Genomic DNA, 23,113 nt, shown 5'->3' with positions numbered 1-23,113 from the left:
GTCTCGCGAGACTGCTGTTTAAAACCAAGGGGGAAAACACTGGAAAGATGTCGGCGCCTGATGGTGATGGGGGAGCTACGGCTCCCGCAGCAGTGCAGGATGACGGAGAAGCGTCGGGTCCCGCTCCGATCACAAGAGCGGTGGACCCTGCGGTCCCGCCGGTCGTGCAAGGTATGGCACCTTCCCCGTCCATGACAGCCGCTGCCGCTGAGACACTGCTCGCAGTAACGGCAGTAGGTCCTTTGACTTCAGATGAAAGTGACCGGCCCGCGGCCTCTGACCAGGATGGCCCGGTTGCCGAGGACTCAGAACCGGAGGAGCAAGAAGAAGGAGATTCGGGCTCCAGCACCCCAGAAGCTGCCTGGGTGCCGCAGTTTGGAGGAAACGGCTACAGGATGTCCCTGTCCTTCCGGGCGATCCGTGAGTGGAAATGTATGAGGTGGAAGCGGAGTCCACTTCAGAAGAGGAGCTCACGGCCGCCACTGTTGATGTGGTGGTGCCAGTATGCCGGCGCTGTGGTCTGCCCGGGCACTTTTCCAGAGTGTGCACGGGAGACGCCCGGCGTTAAAGGGGCCGGAACCCGCAAGTTTTCAAGTTGTTTTTAGACTGCTTAAACCTTTTTGAACGTCCTCGTGTTCCGGGAGGAGGTCATCTGGATCCCCAGGTGGAGGGTGGCAGGAGAGTTAAAGTTAAAAAGTTAAATGAGCACCGTTCTTGTTGAACCTCTTCACCCTGCCTGTTAAAGATGAAGAGGCCATCAGGGTCCAGAGCAGTGTGCCACGTGGAGGTGGTATCAGGAGCCCATGGTGGAGGATGGTGCAGAATCAGTTAAAAGTTGAGAGCTGAAGGAAGGCAGCTACACCCATACCACAGATAAATGGAGGAGGTTTCGGGACAGTGCAGCACCATGAGTGAATGTGGCACTGGGGATCCGTGTTGTTTGGGTGGTGGGTTGTGTGGGAAGAAAAGCTGCAACAGGAGGCTGCCCTGGCATCGGTAGTAAAATGTTTTCGTTGTTTATGGACTGGTGGGACTTCAATCCGGTCATCAAGGACACCAACAGGAACTCGAGGCGGTGTTACATCAGTGTTAGCGGTAGCACCAGGGATTCAGGTGTTTTGGGTGGTGGGTTGAGGGAGAAGGAGATGCTTGCAACGTTCAAGAAAATGTGCCTCCCTATAAGGGAAGAAATGTTAATGTTCTATATGTTATGTTTTACTGTTGTTACATTCTTTTAGATGCAGTTAAAATGCATACCGGTGCCGGACAGCCCGAGAACAGGCTATGTTTTACCAAGGGGGAGTGTGATGCCCTGGCAAAACCAGGTTGTCACAGAGACTGCACAAATCCTTCTGGTGCAGGACTCGATCCTCCTTGTCCTACCAACACAACACCACATACAGATAACACCAGCCACAAAAGCCTAGTCACCCCCTCGGGACAATAGGGACACACCAGTGGGCGGGACCAGGTGGATAGAAACACCCACCTAGGGGTCCTGAGGTGTCAGGGGAGGGAACACGTCGAGTCGAGTTGAAGTTGAATGGAATGCAGGAGTTGAAGTCAGATGGGTCTGGAGAGAGGAAGTGAGAGGAGTGAAGTGGTAGTCAGGGGTTGGAGCCCCTTGACTACCGGACTACCTGAGCTGACTAGGTGGCAGACGGCAGAGCAGGGCAACAGGCGACGGAGATCCGGTTGCAGGAGACCTTAAGTGGACCAGGGCAGGGTTGTAGCCCGCCGGTGCCGACAGCGGGAATCCGGTCCGGAGGCCGTGCACAGTCAGGGTACCTGGACCCCAGGGCAAGGACCGCTTCAAGCACCTTACCGATTAGCCAGCAGGGGACAAGGTTCCAGACTTTGTCCCACGAGTAGCCCAGAAAGCAAAACGAAAGCCCAAGGAGGGGATAGGGTGTCCGCCAGAACCCACAGAGATCCCATGGGTCAGATTTTGTGGCCATCAGCTCCCACCGTATACAAAACACAGGGGAGCAGATTTCTCCCATTTTATGCAGGGTTAAGTCTCTACACAAGAAACTATAAGTGCAGGAGGAAGGGGCCCTGCCCTGTCAGCCCGTGTGCGGGACCAATCACACCCCTCCAGAGGTTCCCGGCATCCGGCCTTGGTTTACCACATGGACTTTGTGTGATTTATTACCACAGTGAGTACACCGGTACCATCCGGTCCATTCCTAAAGTCAGCTCCCTGCAACCCCGCACCATCCTCCGGGTCCCGGGACTACACCTCCCCTACCCTTGGAGGGGATTCCACCTTGCTGCCCCATTCCATCAGGCCCGGGCATCCCATACCAAGGCAGCGGCGGTGTCACCAACAATCACCGCAACCCACGGGTGGCGTCACTGACAAACTCTTCCCCTGTAAATACCCCTTTTTTGTTCTTGTGGGCAACGGGCCGCTGCTTGAGCCTCGGATTCGGCTGCCACTCGAGCCCCAGCCACGACCCCGGATCCGAGTGCCTCGGATAGCCTTCCCTGACGTGGCAAGTCATCCCCCTGCCCGTGACACAAGAAAGTGAAGTTTCTAAAATGAGCAGCTTTTTGAGTGAATGTCGCACTGGAGCAGATCATATATTCATAGGTATCCCCTCCCCCTATTAGAATTAGCATAAGTATTATACAAACGACTCACATTGTCTAGTAGGACCTGTGGTGAGGTCATACCCATGTGACTAGAAGGGGCGGGGCCTCAGCCACCAAAGCTGAATACCAGGTCACATGGGTATGACCTCACACAGGTCCTGCTAGACACAGCGAGTCGTTTGTATAATATTTATGCTAATTCTAACAGGGGGAGGGGATAACTATGAATATATGATCTGGTCTATTGCAACTGTCACTCAAGAAGCTGCTCATTTTACAAACTTCACTTTCTTGGATTTCAGAACCTAAACATCCGAGCTGACCACTACAGGTATGTAGATAAGCAGCCTGATAGTGCCAGTATAGCACTGGCTTTAGGTTATATACGAAAATCCTGGTGATTGGTTCCCTTTAAAAAGTAATAGACAAAGTTCAAAAACAGTGCCGTTATAATAGTAAGGGGAGACCTAACGATGTATACTCACCCTTTACTTCTCCCTATCTCTAATCTCCTACCTATCCAGCGGACGTACAAAATAAGGTAGAGGGGAGCCCCCGCATCACGGCAGCTTGCACTAAGGGACCCTCCGCTTTCTCTCACCTGTCCTATTAGCCTGGTTAACAGCCAAAGGTCAATATTAAGAAAGGTAGGGAGAAAGGCAAAGAAGGAGTAGATGAAGGAACAATAAGAAAAATCAGACTTCTATAACGAATACAATAATTGAGGCCTATATTCCACGGCCATGTATAGCAAAGTTTTTTTCCACATCTGTGATTTACTATCCACCAACAATAGCTACCTGTTAACGGTTAACCTTACTGCCTTAGCAAACCTACACAAGCCTCATTGGCTAATTAAATATATAAATGTAGCCAGGGCCGGCGTTAGCACCCGGCAAACCCGGTCAAATGCCAGGGCCCTGAGCTGCCGGGCCATACCCGCCCCCCCCCCCCGCCGAGGATCTCGCTTTCAATTGCATCGGCATCGCAGTTACCGATACAATTGAGAGCAATGATGAGAGAGTGAGCAGAGCGCTCCCTCTCTTATCATTCTCCCCGCTCTAACTGTCGGCGTTCTGATATCTGTGCAGCATTGCAAGGTGACGTCACCACTGCGCGCCTGCTGAGAGGTCAGAGCGAACGACAGCAGTGGACGCGCCGAGGAGACCGGATCAGCGGGGGAACGAGGAGAAGTGAGTATTAATCACTGTATCCTACATGAGGGTGCCTACTGCTCTCTGGCTCTGCACTGTGGTATATACAGCTGTGCTATATACAAGCTGTATACTATATGAGGGTGCCTACTCCTATCTGGCTCTGCACTGTGGTATATAGGGGCTGTATACTACATGATGGTGCCTAATGCTATCTGACTCTCCAAACAAGAAGCCTCATGGTTAAATCTTATGGTCTCAAAAGGGTGATACTGGTAAAAGGTATGATTTAACCCACCAGAATGTCCCAGAGACAGCACACTCCAAAAGGACTAGTATATAAACAAGAGAAATGGAGTATTTGCGTGCAAATATTTAATAATTTTAATATGGACAATTACAAATACATGTAGAAAACATTTAAGAAGCATAGATCTGGGAAAAAATACATGTGTACCCTGTGAATCACCCAAAATATTAAAATGGACGTAATCGAGAGAAAGTCTCAGTATACAAAAATATGGCAACTGGCTGCGGCTATATACAGTGCGGCGTAGTAAAAAAGATAGGAAGGCTATATCAAGAATCTCATATAATATATATTGAATTACAATAGCCACCTATTTTTAGTGAATCTATATACACCCACCCAGAGAGTACAAACTAGGTCCATGGCCACATACGAAACAAAGTGCAAGGGAAGTAGAGTGTTTCATACTAAAAAGATCAGCTCCATAAGGAACCAAGGCAAATGGAGACAGCAGAATTGCTTACCAATAGGTGCCCTCTGACTGGTCCCCCTGAACCACCTATATATTGGTAAGCAATTTTTTACTACGCCGCACTGTATATAGCCGCAGCCAGTTGCCATATTTTTTGTATCCTGAGACTTTCTCCCGATTACGTCCATTTTAATATTTTGGGTGATTCACGGGGACCACATGTATTTTTTCCTGGATCTATGCTCCTTAAATGTTTTCTACATGTATTTGTAATTGTCCATATCAAAATTATTAAATATTTGCACGCAAATACTCTGTTTTTTTTGTTTATATGCTATCTGACTCTGCAGTGTAATATATAGGGGCTCTGCACGATATAAGGGTACCTAATACTATCTGGCTCTGTACTGTGGTATATAGGGGTTGTATACTACATGAGGGTGCCTAATGCTATCTGGGTCTGTACTGTGCTATATGTGGGCTATATACTTCATGATGGTGCCTATTGCTATCTGGGTCTGCATTGTGCTATATGTGGGCTGTATACTACATGAGGGTGCCTATTGTTATCTGGGTCTGCATTGTGCTATATGTGGGTTGTATACTACATGAAGGTGCCTAATGCTATATGTGTCTGCATTGTGCTATATAGGGGCTGTAACCTACATGAGGATGCCTAATACTATCTGGGTCTGCAGTCTGGGTGTGCTATATGCGGGCTGTATACTACATGAAGGTGCCTAATGCTATATGGGTCTGCATTGTGCTATATGGGTCTGCTTAATGTTATATGGTGGCTGCATAGTGCCATATGGGGGCTTCATAACACTATATGGAGAAATATGGGGGCTGCATACTACTATACCCCCAGAGTTGTATGTCCCCCCACCCCAGTGCTGTATGCCCCCCCAGAGCTGTATGTTCCCCCCCACCCCAGAGCTGTATACGCCCAGACCTGGATGTCACCCCCCACCTCAGAATCACTGCCCTCCTATAGAGCTGTATGCCCCCCATTGCTGTATACCCCTTTCCTCAGTAATATGTATTCCCCCCCAGTAATGTGTATGTCCCCAGCCTCTCTTGTGATGTATATACAGCAGTGTTAGTATGCTCTATGTGCGCCCATGTCTGTTAGACAAGCGGGGAGGTGAATGAGGCTGTTGCCAGCTTCCCAATATTAGAAATATGTACAGTATAAATATATAAAAATATAAAAATAATGTGTGTGTGTGTGTGTGTGCGTGCGTGTGTGTGTATGATGTGTATCTATGTATGTCAGTGTATATGACTGTGTATAGATTTATGTCTATTTATATGTGTTTTTGTGAATTTCTCTTTAAATAAGTATGTGTACGTATGCCTGTATGTGTATGTATCTGTACATGTCTGTGTGTGGATGGGGCCCACTGAGACTCTTTCGCCCAGGGCCCACAAAAACCTAGAGCAGGCCCTGAATGTAGCTATCCTCCCTATTGACATTCAAATAGAGTTGCACATTTATAAGCTCCATCGAACATTCATACACATGCCCACGAGAGAAAAAAAAAAAAAAGTTTTTTGGGTTGTCAAACCAGTACACATGCACGTTTCGCTGTGTTAGAATTAAACCACGTCATATACTGTAGGTACAGTTGGACCATATAGTCATGGATATAAGAAGTCCCCCAAACCAGGTACCGTAAATGTCGGACAATGCCAAGTTAAGTAGTGTCCAACTTTTATAAATTGCCTCATACGGTTAGCAACAAATTAATTCCACCTCCTGGATGGAATCTCCTCCATTTTTTCCACCTCCATCCTCCTCAAGGTTAGTAGTGTTAAATCGGTAAAACATACTCGCTTAGCTAGCCAAATCTTCCACCATCATATGGTTAGTAATGTTAATCGGTGGCACATTAATTCGGTATAGCTGGAGTCGTCCCACATCTCAGTTTCCAAAAGAAGGGGATCGAACTCTGCTTCAGTATGTCACAGTACATGTTGGCATTTATAGTTCTCTCAATGAACTGTAGTTCCCACACCCAGCAGCACTCATGCATCCCCAAACCATGAAACTTCCACCACCATGCTTGACTGTAGGCAAGACACACTTGTCTTTGTACGCCTCACTTGGTTACCGCCACACATGCTTGATACCATCTGAACCAAATAAGTTTATCGTGGTTTCATCAGACCACAGGACATGGTTCCAGTAAATCATGTCCTTAGTCTGCTTGTCTTTAGCAAACGGTTTGCCATCTTTCTTCTGCATCATCTATAGAAGAGGATTCCTTCTGGGATGACAGACATGCAGACCAATTTGATGCAGAGTTCAGTGTATGGTATGAGCACTGACAAGCTGAACCCCTATCCCTTTATCCTTTGCTACAATACTAGCAGGACTCATACTTCTATTTTGAAATGACAACCTCTGGATATGACGCTGAGCACATGCACTGAACTTCTTTGGTTGACCAAAGCTTGTTCTGAGTGGAACCTTACCTACCTTGTTAAATCACTGTATGGTCTTGGGCACCATGCTGCAGCTCAGTTTTACGGTGTTGGCGATATTCTTATAGCCTAGGCCATCTTAATGTAGAGCAACAATTCTTTTTTCAGATCCTCAGAGAATTATTTGCCATGAGGAGCCATGTTGAATGACCAGTATGAGAGCGTGTGTGAGGGATAAAACTAAATGCAACACACCTGCTGCCTATTCACACCTGAGACCTTATAACACAAACACTAAATGGCTAATTGGCCACAATTTGTCCATTTTCATTTAGGGGTGTACTTACTTTTGTTGCCTGCAGTTTAGACATTAATGGCTGCTTTCAGGCTCCATATCTCACCATCCACTACAGCTTTGAATGTGAGATTACCTTCATTTTATAGATAATCATTTAGGATATCAGGTACAGAAATTTGACTTGCAACTATTTAGCATCTGTTTAATTATGAAAATTAATGTTATGTCACTGCATTGTTACTGTGTTGCTCCTGAAAAGCTAAATTTAAATTTGTATTATTTTGTTAGTATTTTGTAAATCCACCTTTGAGTTTCAGCACTGCCTGAATCCTTCTGGGTATTCCCTCGATCAGATTGAAGCATATATCGACAAAAATCTGATCCCAGTTCTCTTCTACATGGTCCCAATGTTGGTGCATACTGATTGACTAACTTGGGTATATATACAGCTTTTTCTTTAGCTCTACCCCCCACAAGTGTTTGATTGGATTGAGGTCTGGGGACAGTGGGGGCCAATCCAGCACTTCTACTTCATTGTTATTGAACCATTTCTTCTCCAATCTTGACATATGCTTCAGGTCATTGTCCTGCTGGAACACTATGTTATTTTTTCATACCCATAGTACTCGAGTATACAAATAACTCATCTTGAAGGACACTCACATATTGCTCAGCATTGAGACCATTATCAATCCTGGTCAATTATTCAACTCCTTTGGCAGTGAAACAACCACATATCATCATGCTTCTTCCACCAAACTGGACAGTTCCTTCAATTTCTTGATTCATTAGCCCTTTTTTCCCTTGTTTATTCCACAAACATTCCACCCATCAAAGCCTTATCTATTGACTTTCATCTTATCGTTCAAAATCACCTGTTTCCAATCTTCTGCTGTTCACTTTTCATGCTTTTTTTAAACTCAAGTCAACACTTCTTATGAAGATATCGAAGTAGAGGCTTTTTCACCTTTTTTTTATGGCCCCTATTCCAGACTTGTGTAATGTGCATCAGACAGTGCTTGCATGAACATCTGTGATCTCACTATTACAAAACATGCGAGCCACCTCCACTGCCAGTTTATACCACTCCAGAACTGATAGACCTGACGACCTGACTTGTTGACTCCAATATTTTGTCTGGACGTCCACCTTTTGGCTTTTGAATAGATAGATGGACTTCATTTTGTATGCTTCCAACTATTACGGCACTCACATAATGCAAGTTTGGCAATTTTCTTGGACAAGAGACCATTGTCGATGGTCTGGATGATACTGTTTCTCTTTTCTTGGGAAAACTTATTCATGACTGCTCCTTGATTCAAACCAGGGACATATTACTTGGGAATCAACCTAATAACACAATGAACTATTACAAAAAGTGAGAACAGTTAGTAATTTGTAGTATACAGGGAAGAAAAAGATTTTTTCACCACCACTAGGAAAACAGTAACAATGCAGTGACATGACAAGTAGCTGCATAACTAATCATTTGCTAAATAGTTGCAAGTCAAATTTATGTATGAGATAGCCAAGATTATTGACTATAAAATGAAGGTAGTCTCATGCTCAGAGATGGTTTTTATGCTTTTTGTTATCAAAATTAACAGTAGCATGTAAAAGTTTGGGCAGCCATGGTCAAAATTACTGCTGTTGTGAGCAGTTTTGTAAGTTGAAGGTGAACTGATCTCTAAAAAGCATACACTGACATAATTCACTTAGATTTTAGGCAAAAAAAAAAAAATATGAGTACGGTATATATTTTCAAATGACAAAACAGAAAATGGGCCAATGCAAAAGTTTGGTCGCCAATGGAGATTTTGTGATCTGACAACTTTGACCAAGGTTTCAGACCTATGGTATGTTCACTCAGGGCGTTTTTGCAGTGTTTTTTGCCTTGGTTTTATGTAAATCAATGTTTCACATTCCCAGCAAAGCCTATGAGATTCCAGAAATCTCATGAACACTTGTTTTTTCTTGACTGAAATGTTAAACTCCTTAGTTTTTGCTGTGATTTTGAAAAAATGAGCATATCAATTCTTTCACTGTTTTTGCTGTGATTTTTCACCCATACAAATCAATGACAAAGTGTATAACCATTGCAAAAACACAGCAAAATCGCAGTTTATTTCCTGCCAAGAGATGAGGTTTTGCTGCACAAACAACACAGCAAAAGATCCCTGTGTGAACATAGCCTAATTGGCCTCTTAGGGGTATGGCTTGTACACTATCATTGTTAGGAACAGGCAGGTGATGTGAATTTCACAGCTTTATAAAAACCCAGTATCATGATGGTTTCCCATCACTTTGACACTTGTGACACATTTGGAGTCTCACTTTGCCTTGTGAAACTCTGGAATTGAAATGTTTTCCTTTATTTTAGAGCATGAAGACGTAATGTCAATTTTCCCTGCTAGCAGCTTCTGGTAACTTCTCATGTGCAGCCGGTTTGTGACCACACCCACCATCTTTAAATAGTCACATGTACCATCACATGAGGCCAGTTATAGAAAAGCCACACTAGCCACTGAGGAGGAATATTGATCTGGTAGTCACTGGAGCCCTTGCTGCTGCTAGAGCCCTTGCTGTTGGTTTAATCCTGCTGGTGAAAGCAGTGTAGGCTGCAGTCCTTGTGTCTGGCTGCAGCTGTGAAGTTGGTATTCATCCTTTTTGTCTATTCCCCTGCTTGTCTTCTTTTCTTTGTGTTTTATTATTGCAGCAGTGGGACTAGTCCCCTCGCAGGCCATTTCACTAGTGAGGGTGAGTTCAAGGCTAGTGAGTGACTAGGTACTTGATCGGTGAAGAGATGAAAGAACCCATATAGGGATGTTAGAGAGCTTAGGTTACAGCCTCAGGTGAGTGCAGGAAGTGTCCTCTCTCCCTTCTCCCTACCACCAGGACCCACTGTTGTTACTGTGTCCCTGGTGTACTCTGCTTGTGGCGGCACTCATCGGGGTTTCCTGGTGGTGGAACCCTGATACTCATAGCATGATACCCAGCCTCCTCTAAGCTTGTGGCAAAACAAATCAGCCATGGGTCCTCCTAAGCAGCTGTCTAGTACTCTGAAAATGAAAATGGTGGAGGCCTACAAAGCAGGAGAAGGCCATAAGAAGGTAGCAATACGTTTTCAAGTTGCCCTTTCCTCAGCTTGAAATGTAATTAAGAAATGCCAGTTTACAGGAACAGTGGAGGTCAAGATAAGGTCTGGAACACGAAGCAAAATTTCTGTGAGATCTGGTCGTAGGATTGCTTATGAGGCAAATCAGAACCCCCCACTTGACTGCAAAAGATTTTTAGAAAGATTTAGCAGACTTTGGAATTGTAATACATTGTTCTACTGTTCAGAGACACCTCACAAATATGGTTTTCATGGAAGTGTCATCAGAAGAAACGTTCTCCTTTGTCCTCACCATAAAACTCAGCATCAGAAGTATGCAATAGAACATCTAAACAAGCCTGATGTATTTTGGAAACAAACCCTGTGGACTGATGAAGTTAAAATAGAACTCTTTGTTCACGATGATTAATGGTATGTGGGGAGAAAAAACTGCACAGCATTCCTGGAAAAGAACATATCGCTAACCATTAAGGATGGGGGTGGATCAATCATGCTTTAGGGTTGTGTTGCAGCCAATAGCATGAGGAACATTTTGCGGTTAAAGGGTAAAATAGATTGAATGAAATTTCAACAAGTTCTTGATGTAGGCATAACACCATCTGTCATAAAAATAAAGTTGATAAGAGGATGGCTTCTATAAATGGATAATGACCCACGTCAAAATCCACAAAAGACTACCTCAAAAGGTGCAAGCTAAAGGTTTTACAATAGCCCTCACAGTCTCCTGATCGGAACATTATTGAAAATCTGTGGCTAGACCTCTGTGGGTAAGCCATTTTTTTTCAATTCTGACCTGTGTTACTTTATGAGGTTATAACTGTGGAACGCTTCAACAGATCCTGGTGATTCTGAAATTGCTTTTTTTGGCCTCTTGTTAGACTTCATGCTAGTGGTAAAGTTTGGATGATATTTTTGCTGTTTTTAGTGAAAATATTGGAAATTTAGCGAAAATGTCACACTTTTCAAACTCTGAATTTTTATTCACTTAAACCAGAGAATTATGTCACACAAAATCGTTAATAGATAACATTTCCCCCATGTCTACTTTACATCAGCACCATTTTGGAAACATCATTTTTTTTGTTAGGCAGTTAGAAGGGTTCAAAGTTTATCAGGAATTTCTCATTTTATCAACAAAATTTACAAAACCATTTTTTTTAGGGACCACATCACATTTGAAGTGACTTTAAGGGGTCTCTGTGACAGAAAATACCAAAAAGTGACACCATTCTAAAAACTACATCTCTCAAACTGATCAAAACCACATCTAAGAAGATTATTAACCCTTCAGGTGCTTCACAGAAGCTAAAGCAAATGTGGAAGAAAAAAATGAGCATTTTATTTTTGCCCATAAAAATGTTACTTTAGCCCAGGGGTGGGGAACCTCCGGCTCACGGGCCGTATGCGGCCCACGATGGCTTTTTCTGCAGCCCCAGGCAGATTCCCGGTGGCCGCAGTGCTCGGGCAGATGCTCCTCTTGTCTGCTACCAGCCCTTTAAATCTCCATATGCGTTTCAAGTATGGCCGGCGGTAGCTATGTGCGAGCTGTGCAGTCACACAGGGTGCCGTCCTGCAGACTGCACTGGGGGCGTGCTTCCCATCTACCTCTGGCTCCTGCGTGCTCCCCTGTCAGATTGCAGTTGTGTCATATCATAACAATTATTGTGTCATTTTTTAATTTGCTAAATGTCCTGACAAATCGTTTTAGCAGATATAACAGCAGATTTTATGTTTTGCTGGTGCTGCGCCTGATCTTAGAGGGACAAATAAGCAGCAGGTACTTATATCTGAGCTAAGTGTGTTTATATCTAATATATACAGTGCCTACAAGTAGTATTCAACCCCCTGCAGATTTAACAGGTTTACACATTCGGAATTAACTTGGCATTGTGACATTTGGACTGTAGATCAGCCTGGAAGTGTGAAATGCACTGCAGCAAAAAAGAATGTTATTTCTTTTTTATTTATTTATTTTTTTTAAATTGTGAAACGTTTATTCATTCAGAGGGTCATTTATTATTCAACCCCTCAAACCACCAGAATTCTGTTTGGTTCCCCTAAAGTATTAAGAAGTATTTCAGGCACAAAGAACAATGAGCTTCACATGTTTGGATTAATTATCTCTTTTTCCAGCCTTTTCTGACTAATTAAGACCCTCCCCAAACTTGTGAACAGCACTCATACTTGGTCAACATGGGAAAGACAAAGGAGCATTCCAAGGCCATCAGAGACAAGATCGTGGAGGGTCACAAGGCTGGCAAGGGGTACAAAACCCTTTCCAAGGAGTTGGGCCTACCTGTCTCCACTGTTGGGAGCATCATCCGGAAGTGGAAGGCTTATGGAACTACTGTTAGCCTTCCACGGCATGGACAGCCTTTGAAAGTTTCCACCCGTGCCGAGGCCAGGCATGTCCGAAGAGTCAAGGCTAACCCAAGGACAACAAGGAAGGAGCTCCAAGAAGATCTCATGGCAGTGGGGACATTGGTTTCAGTCAATACGATAATTAACGTACTCCACCTCAATGGTCTCCGTTCCAGACGAGCCCGTAAGGTACCTTTACTTTCAAAGCGTGATGTCAAGGCTCGTCTACAGTTTGCTCATGATCACTTGGAGGACTCTGAGACAGACTGGTTCAAGGTTCTCTGGTCTGATGAGACCAAGATCGAGATCTTTGGTGTCAACCACACACGTGACGTTTGGAGACTGGATGGCACTGCATACGACCCCAAGAATACCATCCCTACAGTCAAGCATGGTGGTGGCAGCATCATGCTGTGGGGCTGTTTCTCAGCCAAGGGGCCTGGCCATCTGGTCCGCATGCATGGGAAGATGGATAGCACGGCCTACCTGGAGATTTTGGCCAAGAACCTCCGCTCCTCCATCAAGGATCTTAAGATGGGTCGTCATTTCATCTTCCAACAAGACAACGACCCAAAGCACACAGCCAAGAAAACCAAGGCCTGGTTCCAGAGGGAAAAAATCAAGGTGTTGCAGTGGCCTAGTCAGTCTCCTGACCCAATTGAAAACTTGTGGAAGGAGCTCAAGATTAAAGTCCACATGAGACACCCAAAGAACCTAGATAACTTGGAGAAGATCTGCATGGAGGAGTGGGCCAAGATAACTCCAGGGACCTGTGCCGGCCTGATCAGGTCTTATAAAAGACAATTATTAGCTGTAATTGCAAACAAGGGTTATTCCACAAAATATTAAACCTAGGGGTTGAATAATAATTGACCCACACTTTTATGTTGAAAATTTATTAAAATTTAACTGAGCAACATAACTTGTTGGTTTGTAAGATTTATGCATCTGTTAATAAATCCTGCTCTTGTTTGAAGTTTGCAGGCTCTAACTTATTTGCATCTTATCAAACCTGCTAAATCTGCAGGGGGTTTAATACTACTTGTAGGCACTGTACAACCATACATCTAATATATTAGTGACTTCAGTGTTCAGTGTATGTATGCTGTATATGTCCAGTGTGTGAGTGCTGTATATGGGGTGTGAGTGCTGTATACAGGGTGTGAGTGCTGTGTACAGTGAGTGAGTGCTGTATATGGCGTCTGTGAGTGCTGTATACAGTGTCTGTAAGTGCTATATATGGGTTAAGAGTGCTGTGTACGGCATGTGAGTGCTGTATATGGGGTGTGAGTGCTGTGTACGGCGTGTGTGAGTGTTGTGGTGTACGGCATGTGTGAGTGCTGTGTACAGTATACATATGTAATGTATATGTCCAGTGTGTGTTGTGTGCAGTTTACAATATGACCAGTGTATCAAGGCTGTGTGCAGTATACGGCCAGTGTGTGAGTACAATGTGCGGTTTACAGCTAGTGTGTCAATTTTGTGTGCAGTATATGGCCAGTGTGTCGGAGCTTTGTGCTGTATATGGCTAGGATGTTGAGGCTGTGTGCTGTATACGGCCAGTGTGTCGGGACTGTGTGCAGTATATGGCCAGTGTGTCAGAGCTGTGTGTGGTAAATGGCCAGTGTGTCAGCTGTGTACGGTATACGGCCAGTGTGTCAGAGCTGTGTGCGGTATATGGCCAGTGTGTCATGGCTGTGTGCGGTATACGGTCAGTGTGTCAGAGCTATGTGCGGTATACAGCCAGTGTCTCAGAGCTGTGTGCGGTATACGTCAGAGCTTAATTTCACAAATTTGATTGTGCTCCAGACTGAGACAAACCTGGAAAAGCAGTTGTGAGAAGCGACATGATCAATATCACCAAACATCATAGCCGCACCAAAGAGAAGCAGCTCCAGCCGCCAGTAGGGGGGAGTTAATTGTTTCACCAAATATATTAGGGTAATTTTCAAGTTGATAATTTTTTGCAGACCCCAGATGTTGGTAGAAATTTGCAAATGGCGCCTGGCAGAAAAAAGGTTCCCCAGCCCTGCTTTAGCCCCAAATTTTGCATTCTCACAAGGGTAACAGGAGAAAATGGACCCCTAAATGTGTTGTGCAATTTCTCCTGAATACACTGATACCACATACAGTATGTGGTGGAAAACTTCTGCTCGGGAGAGAAGGAGCACAATTTGACTTTTCAAACGCAAAATTCGCTGGAATCGTTAGCGGGCACCATGTCACATTTTGAGAGCCCCTGATGTACCTAAACAGTGGAAAACCCTCACAAGTCACCCAATTTTGGATACTAGACCTCTCAAGGAACTTATCTAGATGTGTGGTAAGCACCTTGAACTGACAGGTGCTTCACAGACATTAAGCTGTGAAAATAAAAAAAAAAATCACATTTTTCCCACAAAAAATGCTTTTAGCTCCATATTTTTTATTTTCGCAAGAGTAACAGAAAAAAAACTAAATTTCTCCTGAGTACACCGATAAGCCATATGTGGTGGCAAACTACTGTTTGGACACACTGCAGAGCTACAGAAGGAAGGAGTGACATTTTGGAGAGCAGACTTGATAGAATGGTCTGCAGGACTCATGTCATGTTTGGAGAGCTCCTGATGTGAATAAACACTAGAAACCCTGTCGCCTGTGATTGGTTGCAGTCAGACGCACCCCCAGCCTGTGATAGCGTCTGCCTGCAGTCATCGCTCATCACGGCTTAGTCATTGTCTACACTCACAGCCGGCGGTTGTGTTCTAGGGCCACTCGCTTTGAGATGCTGGAAGCAGCGTGAGATCTTGTGTGGATTACACCAGACCTGAAGGGGTGTTTTGGGGGTTAATAAAGTGGTGAAAGAGGGTGAGTTTTTGTATTTTATTCCAAATAAAGGATTTTTCCTTTGTGTTTGTTTCTCTTAGGCCAGAGTCACCCTTGCAAAGGACTTGCGCAAGTCTTGCATCGCATCACCCGGCACAGCCACAAACTCATCTGACAGGAGCGGGTCGGCAGCATGTGTTTCTATGTACCTGCAAGCTCCTTTAAGGAGAGTGTGCGGCTGCCGGGTGATGTCATGCCAGACTTGCACAAGTCTCGCATCGCATCACCCGGCACAGCCGCACACTCATCTGACAGGAGTGGGTCGGCAGCATGTGTTTCTATGTACCTGCACGTGTCTGTAAGGAGAGTGTGAGGCTGACGGGTGATGTCATGCCAGACTCGCACGAGTCTCTCATAGTCTCACCCGGTACAGCCGCACACTCATCTGACAGGAGCAGGTCAGCAGCATGTGTTTCTATGTACCTGCACGCTTCTGTAAAGAGAGTGTGCGGCTATCGGGTGATTTCATGCCAGACTTGCACGAGTCTCGCATCACATCACCCAGCACAGCTGGACACTCATCTGACAGGAGCGGGTCAGCAGCATGTGTTTCTATGTACCTGCACACTCCTGTAAGGAGAGTGTGCGGCTGCCGGGTGATGTCATGCCAGACTCAAAATGAGTCTCGCATCGCATTACCCGGCACAGCCGCACACGTTTCTGACGGGAGTGGGTCAGCAACATGTGTTGCTACGTAACTGCATGTGTGCCACCCCAGCAGCGGATTGAACCGCTCGGATACGTGGGCAATGTCCGTTCATGGCTTAAGGGTCTCCGGACCCGGGGGCTCAGGGCCACACTCTAAAGTAAAAGGGGATATTTACAGGGAGGTGGTAGTTAATGTCGCCACCCGTGGTGTGCGGTAATTGGGAGTACCCGGGGTGATGGAATGGGGCAGCAAGGTGTTGTTACCCTCCACGGGTAGGGGTAGGCCCCGGGGCTCTGGAAGATAATACTGGGTGCCATGACAGGGAGATCACTCATGTACTCACTCAGCCAATAAGCAAACGCTGACAACCGGGTAAACCAAGTCTCTAGGTGCCATTGCCTCTCAAGTGGAGCTCGTCCGGGTCCCGTCCCCTTCAGTGCTGCCTGATGATCCGTGACCTGCCTCCTGGCACAAAGTTTAGATTCACTGAAGTGGCCTGGTAGTCTGGAACTTGCCGGGCCCCACTCCCCACTGTGGCTAAGTGTGGGAGTCTGCTGTCAGGGCTCACGCTTGGGATTTTAGTGGGCTGTGTATGTGGAAGGCCCTATCCCGCTCGTTGCGCTAGTGCCCCGATTCTGGAGCTAGTGGGAATAGTCCATAACGGCTCCGCTCTCCGCAGGTTAATTGCCGGGTTGCCTGAAGCTTCTCCCCAACCTAGGGTCCATGTACTCCGCCATGCCTTCGTTGCCGGACCGGTGATAGGACTAGGCTGCCGACCGTTCACTCCAAAGGCCCAGGCACCTTGCCTCAATCCCCTGCGACCGAGGGTCCGACTCCTCTAGGTCTAGACCACTGCCTGCAACCTAGACAGCTACTCTGGGGAGCCACCGCTCCCTGCATCCTCCACTTCACTACACTGACACTCCACTCACTCTCCCTTCCTGACCCCTAGGTGGGCGACCCTATTCTGCTCAAGCCGCCCACTGGTGTGTCTGGTGGGTGTGGTGCAGGGTGTTCCTAGGATTTGATTTGCTGTTGGAGGCAGCACTGTAAGATGGGGACCCAGAACCATGAAGGATTTGAATACTGCACTAAGGGAAAAGAGCGTGCAGTACCTTGTGATGACCTGATAGTCCAGGGGCGTCACACATGCTTCTGTCAGGAGAGTGTGCAGTTGTCGGCTGATGTGATACGAGTCCCTTGCACGTGTGACTCTCGGCTTCTTTTGATACACAGCATAGATAAATGACGACGAAACGCGTGTCGGAGGCGGGAGGCAGACACAAAAGCCAGGAGACATTTGAATAAGTAAGTTCACAGTAATATGTTGGAATAAGTGCAATAATTATAATGCTGTAGTTGTTTACATCTTGAGGAAGCAGCTAAGCCATTGTGCACTTTACTAGGCTACGTTTGAACCATTATAATTGACCTTTGATATCTTGGCAGGACTAGTCAGTAATTAGGTCGCTGCAATACTACTGTTTACAACCCTTGTGAAGCTGCTAATCCACTAAGCAATTTATTAGGCTTATTTAGAGCTATGTGCATTTGGTTTTAGAAAATGCAGCAGGACTGATCATGGGAGTGATCATTAATTAATGAAAAAAGAAGAAAAAATGCCAGCTTACTAAGTAGGTTCAGTGAATAGGCTGCTATTCCATATAGATGCTCAGCAACGGATAAATGGCAGGAGCTCTTGCCAACAATTGATATAGATAGATCCAGCGAGCCAAATTTGTTATGAATAAAAAAATCTTTTTCTTTATTTCAAATGTAAATTAAAAATCTTTTCAATAGCAGCATAATACATATACAGGCAGAGATGAAAAATTACTGCTTTAGAGCGCACGGCAAGACGCGTTTTGGCTAAACCTTTATCATTGCCAGGTGAAGAAAAAAAGAATCTGCTAAAAATCAAATGATCAAGTACTGATCACCGCTCTGCTGCAGAAGGGGGGATGGTGAAGGGGTTAGGGAGAGGAGGGAGATAAAATTGGAGCTAAGGAAAAGGACAGGAACGATTCTGGAGGAATAGAAAGAAGATCTTTCTTCAGTTAGGAACAGCAGCAGAAGCCACGAGGAGGAGCAGCAGTGGTACATGTTGCACCCAGGGATATGGGGTACTCGGTCCCAGGCGGGGTATAACTGAGGAATGTCACTTTGGTGGCTGTTGCCCGGTCCCGTGCCCTCGGCCCTTTTTGTAAAGGGGGAATATTTACAGGGGACTAGCATAATGTTCACACGTGACGCCACTTGCGGCTATGTGGATGGAGCCGCCGCTGCACAATGTCCACTACTGGGGCTGGTGTTAATGGGAGCCTGGATGGTAGGGCCTCTGCAAGCAGGGCCGGGCCCCAGAGGGTAGGTGATGTGACGGGTGTCGGAAGAAGGTAGTCCACACAATAGTTCAGTGCAATTGGGTTTTTACTCACTTTTGCTGGAGGTAACTGGTTTCCCGAGGCCGGCTGGTTTCACCTCCAGGTTCCCTTAGTCCCAGTGCCAGTTTAGTAATCTGGTGCCTTCTTCCCCTGCCTCTGTCTCTGGTTGGTGGGTCACCGTGGCGTAGAGCAAATGGGGTCCCCGTCCAGTGGTGTTTCTTGCCACTGCTCTGGTCCTGTCCCAGTCTCTCTCTTTGCTACGGAGTCTTGGATTCTTGGGGTCAGCGAGGTCCTTGATGGTCCCCTCGCTGTGCAGGTGTTAACAGGCTGGCTTAGAGCTTCTGCCTGTCCTAGGGTCCTGTACCCAGTCGGTGCGTAGTTCCAGGAGTACTCCACCGTACGCCACGGGCAACTACCCTCCTGGGCACCAGGTTACTGTTAACTACGTGTCAATGCATCTCCTCCTGTCCACCTTCACTCCTCCACTCCCTCAGACTATCTGACTGTCTCCTCTCAGTCCACCCCTCCCACCTGGTCAACTAGTGGACTGGACTGGCTCCACCTCTAGGCGGCCATCCATTGGTCCGACCCTAGCCCTGTATCATTTTTATGGGGGATTGTTGGGGAAAACTGGGATTACCTGGAGTGTTTGTGTCGCGGGCAGGGGGTGACTGACCACGTCAGGGTAGGCTACTCGAGGTGCTCGGATCCGGGATCGTGGCTGGGGCTCGAGTGGCAGCCAGATCCGGGTCTCGTGCAGCGGCCCGTCACCCATAACAATAAAAAGGGGATATTTACAGGGGAAAAGTTTGTCAGTGACGCAACATGTGGGTTGCGGTGATTGTTGGTGGCACCACCGCTGCCTTGGTATGGGACGCCCGGGGCTGATGGAGCGGGACAGCAGAATGGTATGCCCTTCAAGGGTAGGGGAGGTGTTGTCCCGGGGCCCAGGTGTACGGGGAAGAATGCTGCGGAGCGTGTTCTGCAGGGCTGGACCTGGCGGTAATGGTGTACTCACAGTTCTAGAGAAATTCACACAGAGTCCATTGGTAAACCAAATTGCCAGTGACCTCCGGCGGGTGTATTCGGGTCCCACACCCTGGTACAGCAAACAGGGGTCCCTTCCTCCTGCACTTAGTGTTTGTGTCTTCAGTTTGACTACACCGCTTTAAACGGGGAAGTCCACTCCCGGTAATTCTATATGTTGGGAGCTGTGGCCTGAGAGAACTGACCCATGGGATCTTAGCCGGCAATTGAGGAGCCTTATCCCCCTCGTTGGGCTTCCGTCTCACTCTCTGGGCTTGCTGGTGGGACAAGACGTGGAATCTTGTCCCCTGCTGGCTAGTTGACAAGGAGCTTGAAGCAGTCCTCGCCCTAGGGTCTAGGCACCCCGACTGTGCACAGCCTCCGGAACGGATTCCCACTGTCGGCACCGGTGGGTTACAACCCTGCCCCGGTCCACTTAAGGTCTCCCGCGACCGGATCTCTGTCAAGTGTGGCTCTGTCTGCCAACTGCCACCTAGTCAGTAGTCCGGTAGTCCAGAGGTTCCAACCCCTGACTCCGCTGTCACTGCACACTCCTCTCACTTCCTCTGTACAACTCGCTCTGTCTTGTTCCCTCCCATTCCACCGAAGGACCCCTAGGTGGGCGTCACCATCTGCTTGGCCCCGCCCACTGGTGTCCCCCTATTGTCGCGGGGGGGCGACTAGGCTTTTGTGGCTGGTGTTACCTGTGTGTGGTGTTGTGTTAGTAAGCCAAGGAGGATGGAGTCTTGCGCCTGGTAGACTTGTGCAGTCTCTGTGACAACCTGGTTTTGCCAGGGCGTCACATTTATGTGTGACAGGCACTGGTCTTCCGGGTCCCTAGGGGGTAGGCCCTGCATCCTGGTGGGGATGCAGAACCTTGTATCTCTCTGATGGCTTCAGGGGCGCTACAGTACACGTTTCAAAACTGGACTGAGGTGGAGCAGAGTCATCACTGAGAGGTCAGACCCCAGTGCTGCACACTGATTGGAGTGATTGCACGTCGCAAGACGATAGCTCCAATCACTGCTGGGGCTGGGGATGCTGCAGTCTCCTAGCTCCAGCCTATGATCGGCGCTGTTATAGCACTGATCAATTTATTTGCCTGAAACCTTGGAATCACTGAAATTGGCTGTTAAGAATTGAATAGACAATCGCAGCGATCGTCATTGCGGGAGAAGTGACTAAATCCCCCCTTAGTGATGAGAGCAGGTTCCCTGCTGTTAGAAACAGCAGACACTCTCATGCGATCGTTGTCACCGCAGTCATGGCGAAGGCATGACATACATGATATAGTGGGTATGTCCTTGTTGGGAACGCACTGACTATCAGGATCTAGTCAGTAGGTCCAATGTCACAAAGAGGTTAATTAGCAAGTATAGTATTTATGAAGTGTAAAGGAAATGATACATAATTTTCTAAATATTTAAAAAATCTAGAACTGATAATTGGGATGTGCTTTTGTATTCAGTCCTCTGAGTCAATATTCTGTAGGACCACCATTTGCTGCAATTACTGCTGCAAGTCTTTTGAAGTATGTCTCTTCCAGCTTTGCACATCTAGTGACTGAAATTTTTGCCCATTTTTCTTTGCAAAATGGCTCTAGCTTAGTAAGATTGGAGAGTGGGCAAGCCACAAATATTCTCAATGGGACTTAGGTCTGGACTTTGACTGGGACATTCAAACAGATGAATATGCTTTGATCTAAACAATTGCATTGTTGCTCTGGCAGTATGTTTACGGTCATTCTCCTGCTGGAAGGGGAACTTATGCCCCAGTCTCAAGTGTTCCTCCTGCATTGCCCTGTATATAGCTTCATCCATATTCCCATCATCTCTGACCAGCTTCCCTGTCTCTGCTGAAGAAAATCGTCCCGAGTGTGAAGAAGCCACCACCATGTTTGACGGTAGGGATGGTGTTTCCAGGGTGACATGCAGTGTTTGTTTTCCACCACACATAGCATTTTGCATTCAGTGAAAAAGTTCTACTTTGGTCTCATCTGACCAGAACACCTTCTTCCGCTGTCTCTGCTCCCTACATAGCTTTTTGAAAACATTTATACCAGAAATAAATTACTCACAGATTGAATTTACTAATTAGGTGACTTCTGATTTTATTTCAAGGTATCAGACTACATGGGGCTGAATACAAATGCACATCAAAGTTTTTAGATTGATAGTTTTAAAATAGTTAGAAAACCTTGTATCATTTCTCGTGATGGGCGAATAGTGAAATAATCGGGGTCAGACTATTCATGTTGAATATTTCATACTATTCGTGTATTCGTCACAAAAAAAACAAATCTAATGCAAGTCGAGGGGAAACATCAAAGAATTTTCCAGGGCACCCTCTCAGGAGGTCTGGCAAAGCTGTAAAAATGCTGAAATGGATGGAAAAGTTTTAAAACTGAATGAGAACAGCATATGAAAGATACCTGGATACATCTCAGAAACACAGGTCGTTTCTGGTACCAATGTTTTAGGAGTATTATTCTACTTTGACGTGCGATACCCCACCTATTTGTGATAACCAGTGCAGATAAAATAGACGGTGTGTACTTACCTTTTCTGGTTATACGATACGATACCATAATTTCCCATGGGATCAATAAAGTGTATCACAGTAGCACAGGTTATCAAAAATAGAGGCTGCCCCACAATGTGGTTTTTTTTATTATTTGAAATAAATAATTAAAAAAAATAATGTGGGCTCCTGCCCTTTTTTGATAACCAGCACAGATAAAGCAGACAGCTGAGGACTGGTATTCTTAAGCTGGAAAGGTCCATGGTTATTGGGCCTTCCTCAGTCTAAAAATATCAGCTCACAGAAACCCCACAATTGGCACATCCTTTAGATGGTGCAGTGGCAATTGAGATAATATATATAAATATATCAGCTGTGATTTGTCAAAAATCCCAGCTGCCATCAAGCCCTGGGTTGGTAATGGAGAGTTGACTATGAGAATCCGCCCATAATCCTGTAAGTAAAAAGAAAAAAATATAAGCACAAAAATCCTTTATTTTAAATAATAAAAAACACCCTCTTTCACTAATTTATTAACCCCAAAAACACAACCGCAGGTCCAACGTTATCCACACAATGTTCCACGACGATCTCGGCTCTGCGACATTCAGAAGCTGCAGTGATGGAAAACTCGACCGATCACTGCACTCCTGAGACATACTGAGGGCAGCGGGGGATCCGGCTGTGAGAAGCAGATTGACGGACTACCAGATTGCAGAACACGGCGGCACAGCAATCCTCAGGTCACCGAACTTCACACTCAGGGCTCACCACTGCTCTCAGTGAACTCAGTTGAACCCGCTGCTGGATTACTGGACTGCTGTGTGGCTTTGTCCTGCAATCTGATAATCCAGCAATCCGGCAGTGGGTTCACCTAAGTTCACTGAGACCAGCAGGGGTAATCAGGATGAACAGGGTAAAGCGCCACAATTGGCACATCTAATGGATGCGCCAATAGTGGGGCAGCTGCGAGCTGCTACTTTTAGGCTGGGGA

Source organism: Anomaloglossus baeobatrachus, chromosome 3 (assembly GCF_048569485.1).
Source record: "Anomaloglossus baeobatrachus isolate aAnoBae1 chromosome 3, aAnoBae1.hap1, whole genome shotgun sequence".
Classification (NCBI taxonomy): Eukaryota; Metazoa; Chordata; class Amphibia; order Anura; family Aromobatidae; genus Anomaloglossus; species Anomaloglossus baeobatrachus.
This window is presented reverse-complemented; position numbering follows the sequence as displayed.